This window comes from Octodon degus, unplaced genomic scaffold (assembly GCF_000260255.1).
Source record: "Octodon degus isolate 3935 unplaced genomic scaffold, OctDeg1.0 scaffold00297, whole genome shotgun sequence".
In the NCBI taxonomy this organism is placed as follows: domain Eukaryota; kingdom Metazoa; phylum Chordata; class Mammalia; order Rodentia; family Octodontidae; genus Octodon; species Octodon degus.
Window position 1 is genome coordinate 1,687,230 of NW_004524873.1, and position 7,332 is coordinate 1,694,561.

Sequence of the window (7,332 nt, forward strand, 5' to 3'; positions counted from 1 at the left end):
GAGAAAAATAACTTAAGAAATGCTTACGTTTTAAACTAAAAACTAAATAGAGGAGTGATCAAAATATATAGTGAATATTTCAGTTAATGTATTACAATAAAAGAGACATTACCCTTCATTCCCCTCAAAATAGTTCCTCTTGCTTCAAACACACTTATGCCATTGTTCTTGCCACTTTCTGAAACAGCTTGACAGTCTGCTTTCATGTCTTTATAAGTTGTGATGAAAACAAAACAAAAAAAAATATGGTGAATGCTGCTGCTGAGTGCCATCCAGTGAGCGGGCTTGTAAAAACATTACAGTATGTCCTCATCCACCTTATTCAGAATGACATGGAAAGTAAGTGTTTTGAGTTAATTCAGGATATCAAGGTAGCCAAAGCAGCACAAATAAGACAAAAAGGAAGACTCCAGACCTGCCTCATTCAGTGGCAAGAATGATGGGATGAGTATGCTCAAAGTGTGGGGGATTCATGGCAGTGTGTCTTTTACCGTAATAAATTAAAAATTCAAACATTCGCCATAAATTTCAATCACATTCTGCAAGGGTGACATGAAAACATAGGTACTTTGGCTTTATTACGTCTCATTGACCTCCCAAAGCCATTATTTGGCCTTTCACAAGATTGTATTAATAATAATTACATAGTTTATGAATAACTGTCTACATAAATTTGCTCCCAAATAAAGGATAGATAATAAACAGGGAGCTAGACCTTTTACAAAATGGAAGGAGGCCAAGAGATGGAAGGAGGGGGGAGGGAGAAAGGAAAGGATGAAAAAAAGAATTAAGGTGTGTTATGTACTTGGACCAGCTCCCCATGATGAATGGAATCATTGTGTACTGCAGCACAACTTTAAATGAAAGTTAAAATTATTCCCATTATATATGCAAAAGAGACATTTTATAAATTTTTAATGTTTTTAACTTGTGTTATGTATATGCAGACACAAAACCCAGACACTTTTTAACAGAACTGTCCTTAATTCATTGATGTGAGATAAAGGATATTTTCCTAAGTCATATTTTTAACCAAGTATTTGGAAAAGCTTTTTTCTTTTTGGAAAGGTTTTATATGTTTTGGTTTGTTTCAGTTATTGCACATTTCTGTAAATGCTGTGTAGGGAGGAGAAAGGGATAGGAGTTTTAAAATTTGTGTTTACTTGTGCAGCAATAAATTTATATTGTATTTATTAATTTCAGCGGGGTCTTTAATACTTTTTCCATGTGGCTGCAGTATTTTGCATGCGAGGTCTCTTCTTCACCTTCATCTTTGTAAACCTTTGTAACCTTTTTCTACCTTTTTCTGCTATTGCATCTCTGACTTGCCCTCTGCTGTCCAAATTTTTCTTTCTTTCTGTTTTGGTACTGGGAATCAAACTCAGGACTTTGCACTTGTCAGGCAGGCACTGTGCCGCTGAGCTATGTCCCTAGCATGTCATCTTGTATTTATAGCAACAGTAGAAGCCAGAAAGGCATTCTTCTAGGCCCTTAGTGGAACTTTAAAAAACTGAGTTATCAACACCAGCTCTGATTGTAGTAGCAGAGACTGTCCTTCTATCTAAGGTAATTCCTCAAGCTTTGGGCTGGATCCTGACTGTGGACCTTTTTTTCAGAGTCCCATTCTGAGGATTTTTCTCTTTCCAGTGTTGCTATTTATTTATTTTTATTTTTTGAGTGGAATTACTTGATTTTATTTTACACTATGTGGTGGGCACAAAATAATCCTCCTTAATAAAGTGGACAGTTAGCTTCACTCAGACTATTTTTTTTTTTTTTTTGCGAAACCGGGGATTGAACTCAGGCCCTTGCGCCTGCCGGGGAAATGCTTTATTCCACTGAGCCATCTCCCCGGCACTCAGACTATTTTTAATAATGCACATTAAAAAAGTATTCATCTTACAAATTGTTCTGCAATCTAAACATACAACAGCTTGGAATCAGTGTTTAGAAGACAAAAGCCAATGTAAAAAGAGTAAAATAACTACAACAGTACACATTTTTATGGCTCCAATTCTACAGTTTTCTTACTGCATCATCAGTGTCAGAAATCTGCTCCTTCAGCCAGCTCCACTACTCTGGATTTGAAGAAATATCTTTTCTTCCTGGTTTCATTTCATCTTTGGATCCATCCGATATTCTCTAATATCAGTTAGAACTTTCCCTTTAAAGTCGCGAACACTGACATACCTCATTTTCCCAGTCTGAAGCATGTTATCATCTCTGCTGCTGCTGCTCTGTTTAGAAGATGACAGAGCTCTTGAAGTTTTACCAGTCTTCTGCTTCTTTACAGGCTTTTCTGGAGCAACTTGCTTTTTCCTCTTAACTTTTTGTCAGTTTCACTGTCAGAATTGCTGCCTGAAGAGCTTGAAAAAACAAATTCCTTTGATTTAGGCATTGCCTCCTGCTCGTTTGAGACTCCAGTATTGCTATTTAAACAGAGTTGGATCTCCAATTTGATTGAAACAATAAGAAGTAACTCTTTCTTTTTCTTTTAATATACTTAGTACAGGGTCTACCTACAGGGTCTCACTACACAGATCAAACTTGTAGTGACTCTCCTGTTTTCAGCCTCCCAAATGCTGGGATTACAGGTGTGTACCATCATGCTCAGTCCCAGTCACTGTCTCAGGGTGCCCTGGGGGCGGGGCCAGCACAACACTGTTTCTTTTATTTTTCACAACTGAACATTTGCTAATGTTTGTATTGCCCATATCCTTTTTAAACTTAAAAAATTATTTATTTATTTACTTGGTACAGGTCAGTGCAGCTTGGACTCATAGTGATGCACCTGTCTCAGCCTTGCCAGTGCTGGGATTACAGGAGTGTACCATCACGCCCAGTTTTGGATGGCTGGTTTAGTGTGTCGTTCCGGGGATGGTACCTGGGTCCTTGCACTTGCCAGACAGGCACTTAGACAGTCAAGCTGTCTCCTCAGACCCTTCCCTCCATCTTTTTAAATCTTCTGTCTGTTTCTCTTACTTTGTACAGTCCTTTTTTGACCCTACTGCTTCATGGAAACTGTCTAAGAAAAAGTCAGATGTGAACCTCTGTTACTAAAAACACTATGTTCTTTTTTACGTCTTAATCTTGCATGATCTGTTTACCTTATCTGAGATGGTTGTTGTCTCCCGGAAAAATCTTTTCTTTCTTACCCTTGACTTCATACTTCATTTTCTCAGTTTTTTGTCTGTTGCCTACTATTTTCTTTTGCAGACTCTCTTCCTCCTGTCCTTAAATGCTGTTGCTTGGGAGCAGTCTGTCCCAGGCCCTTCTGTTACTTTTTTTTTTTAACATGCAGTAAGTAAATCTGTACAACATTGATGCTTCTTCTCTCTTTCCCTTTATACCCATGACCACCAAACTCTGGCATGTGGTAAGGTTTCAGTAAACATTTGAAGGAGTGAAAGGAAGAGTGACCTAGACAGGGAATAGAATGCTGGGCCTTGAAGGAGAGAATTTAAATTAGCAGGAAGGAGGAGGAAGTGGAGGAGGAGGAAGAAGAGGAGGAAGAGGGAAAAGGGGAGGGGGAGGAGGATTGAGTCACTGCTTGTTGTGTTTGGTGTTACCTCTTTATTCATGCTTTTACTAGTGTTCATGTTTTTCTTTTAATCTTTGAATTTCTGTATTTTTCTATTTTGTCATTAACATTGCCTGAATGAGATATACTTGTATGAATGAACATTCTTGCAACAGAGCTCCCTGGATAAGGTACAGTGTTTTCTTGGACTTGAGTGGTAACCACACGAATATTTGTAATAATTTATTAAACTGTACACATACGATTTGCTTGATTTTCTGTGTTTTACAATGACAAAGGTATTTAGTACTACATAAAAGACTGAGTTTCCTATGTCCCTCCAGATAGCAAAAGAAAATTCCAGGTTGGTCAAAGACTTGAATACAGGAAGTAAAATGATGAACATACTAGAGAAAACATACATATATATGTCAGGTTCCTCCAGGATAGTCTTCCAGGTCCGTGGATTCTCTTGGAGGACTTCTAGCACTGTACCTGTGGGTTTCCCTGTCTAGAACTTGTTGTAGCAGAAGCACCAGAAGGAGAAGGCTCGTGGAATGAGTTCTGGAGGAAGGCTGAGGCAGTAGGATGGTTGTACTGTGAGACCATCTTAGGCCAGAAAGTAAAATCAAGGCCAGCCTGAACTGCATAAGTGAGAGCCGGTCACAAAATGACAAACAAAGGAGAGAGAGAGAGAGAGAGAGAGAGTGAGCGAGCGAGCTGGAGATGCAGCTCAGTGTTAAGGCCTGCGTTTTTCCCAGTACTATTAAACAAAAAAAGGAGCAAATCGTCAATTAAAAATAATCAGTAATTTAAAGAAGATGTCATGCAATATAGCAACCATTGTTGAGTTCCTGTCATCTTGTTTAGTGAAATTCTATATCGTTTCTAAAGTTTTTAAAATTATTTTTCTCTCTCCTTTTTTAATGTATTTGGTACACGGTCTCACTATGCAGCTTGTACTCATAGTGATCCTCCTGTTTTTCAGCCTCCCCAGTGCTGCGATTACTGGCATGTGCCATTGTACCGGGTCTCAGTGGCTGGCTCAGCGCACCTGGGGGCAGGGCTGGCATGGCATGTGGTGTCCAGGATCATTTTTATTCTCTTTAAAAAAAGATATTTCATGTTCTGAATATTTCAGTTTCTAAATATTTGAAATGATCCTCTAGCCAAGTTAAAAAATAGATGAAAAGTGAAAATGATATGATCTTTTCATCTCTCATGTCTGCTAAGATTGGTTGGATTCTAATCTTTGTAAGACTGATTACTTTGTAGGAGGGGGCATCAGGTAATTGGTACTGTGCAGTGCTCATGACATAAATTAGCACAACCCTTTTTGAAGGGCATTTTCCTCAAAGCTGCTAAACTTGGTGATACTCCTACCTTTTGAGTCAGTGTTTCTATTTCTAGAGTTTTAGCTTATAGAAACCCATAAGAGCAGACAGATACACACAGATACTTGGGTATTCTTTTGAGTGTTGCTGATAGTACTATAAAATTGGCAACAACACAAATGAAGGGATAATTAAATTTCTCTGCTTCTTTAGATTAAAGGGTTGTTGGAACTACATGTCATGTAAGTTTTAAATTCCCTTTGAATCCTGAGAACCTTTGGTTCCATTCCTTTTTGCTCCTGATTATATCCTTTTGAGGCTTGTTTTTGTTGCTGTCACAGAATTGCTGAGATAGGATGATTTATAATGAAAAAGAGTTTATTTCCTACAGTTCTGAAAGCTAAGAAATCCAGAAGCCTCCAAATGATGCAGGCTTTTGGAAGGATGAGGGCAAGAGCGATAGAGAGCATGAGAGCACGCGGAGCCTGCTTTTTCATAACAAGCCCACGGTTGTAGCATAAATTTATTCTGGAAGGAAAAGCCTTCATGACATAATTGCCTCTTATTAGATTCCACCTTTCAACCCAGTTGCATTGGGGATGATGTTTCTGACACATGAACGTGAATGTTGGGGGACATGTTCAAACTGTAGCAGAGTCCCAGGCTTAATTAAAAAAGATTTTTTTTTAATGTATTTAGTACAGGGTCTATAGGTTCTCACTACACAGATTGGACTCATAGTGATTCTCCTGTTTTCAGCCTCCCAGGTGCTGGGATTACTGATGTGTGCTGCCTCCATACCCAGTCTCAGTTGAAGTCTCACTGTGCTCTGGGGGTGGGGCCAGCATGGCACCCTGGGGATCGAGCCCCGGTCCCTGCGCTCTGCCTAAGCAGATGCTTTAGTTTGCTGAACTATCTGATCAAAAAATTTTTTTTTAACTTTCATGAAGTTGTCTGTACAGAACTGAGGGCAAAGGACATGGCTCATTTTGCTTCTATGTCTCTAAAAACATGATTCAGGGACTATATTAGTGTAAGCCCTTGATCTTCCATTTGATAACCATAACAGGTTGAAAAATCTAATAGTTGGGTGTATCTGTATGTGAAATTTCATTCTTTCCATGAAGTTTGGACATGATCGATTTATTTAAAGAACAGACATATCTCTAAAGCTGACCTAACAGTGTTACATTGACGTTTCTCATTGAACAGAAAAGATTTTAGTTTTTTCTTGGGTGTACTCAGCCTCTTTCAGAAGGAGCTCCACATGATGTTTGGTGCCCTTTCTTTCCATTTCTATATCCCCCTCACAAGTACTTTTTTTTTTTTTTTGGGTGGAACTGGGGATTGAACTCAGGCCCTTGTGCTAGCCGGAGAAGCACTTATTCCACTGAGCCATCTCCCCAGCCCCTACAAGTACTTTCATTGCTACATTATATTTAGAGTATGTGTGTGTGCACCTACACGTGTGTGTGTTACTGAGGATTGAACAAACCAGGGCCTTTGCACTGAGCTACATCCCCAACCCCTTTTAATTTTTTTTTGAATTTTGAGACAGAGTCATGCTAAGTTGTGCAAGCTAGCCTTGGACTTGTGGTCCTCCTGCCTCAGCTTTTGAGGTGCTGGATGCTAGGTGTGTGCCACCACATCTGGCTGTATTTAGCTTTCTTAAGATGGAATGTAGAAAGTGTTGGGCACATATTGAAAGAATGCAGATGATTGTTTGAAAATGAGAGGAAGTAAAATCCCCCTTTTCACCTCCTTTAATCTTTGGCACAGATCCTTCAGGTAGCTTGTTATGAAGAATTTAACTTTTTGCTGTTGTCATAGAATTGTTCTTCAATTTCTACAGCTTAAACAATGGGAAATTTCCACTGCCTATGAGCAGTAAGGTACTAAGGCAGAAGGCTCTTTACATACAACTTCTACAAATACTGAGAACTGAATTAATTCATAAGAATTCCTTTCACAGTAATAGTCAGCATTTATCAAATAGAATCATTAGGTCTGACAATCCCTTCCTTTTCTTCTTTTATTGTTTGTTTATTACTATTTTTTTGAGATAGGGGTCTTACTGTACAGTACAGGCTGGCTTTGAACTTACTATTTGTCTCAGTTATTCTTCTCTTGTTGCTGGGACAAATACCTGACACTCAAAATGAAGGATGGAAAGGTTTATTTAGCTCACTGATATTGGAGGTTTCAGTCCATACTCAGCTGGCTCGAAGGCAGAGTGGCACATGGCAGAGAGCAACCGTACATGGTGGCGGCAAATAGCAGAGACTAAAGGAAGGAGTAGCAGCAACATTGGCAACAGAGAGCAAGTCTGTCTCCCTTATGTTGCACTGTGGCTGTCTGCCCCAGGCTGGGATCTGTACTCACACCAGTAATCTCAGTGGGCCCCAGGCTGGGTGCAGCACTCACACCATAATCCCACTGGGCCCCAGCCTGGCTGTCACACTCACACCCATAATCCCA

The 7,332-nt window shown here is 39.4% G+C and overlaps 1 protein-coding gene and 1 pseudogene across 1 annotated transcript in view; one reads left to right on the forward strand and one right to left on the reverse strand.

Annotated features, from left to right (window-relative positions):
• The window catches only part of Kiaa0368 (KIAA0368 ortholog), a 143,892-nt gene that overhangs the window by 41,613 nt on the left and 94,947 nt on the right, over nucleotides 1–7,332 (forward strand). The gene's annotated exons all lie outside the window — the stretch shown is intronic.
• LOC105741113 lies at nucleotides 2,017–2,398 on the reverse strand (annotated as a pseudogene).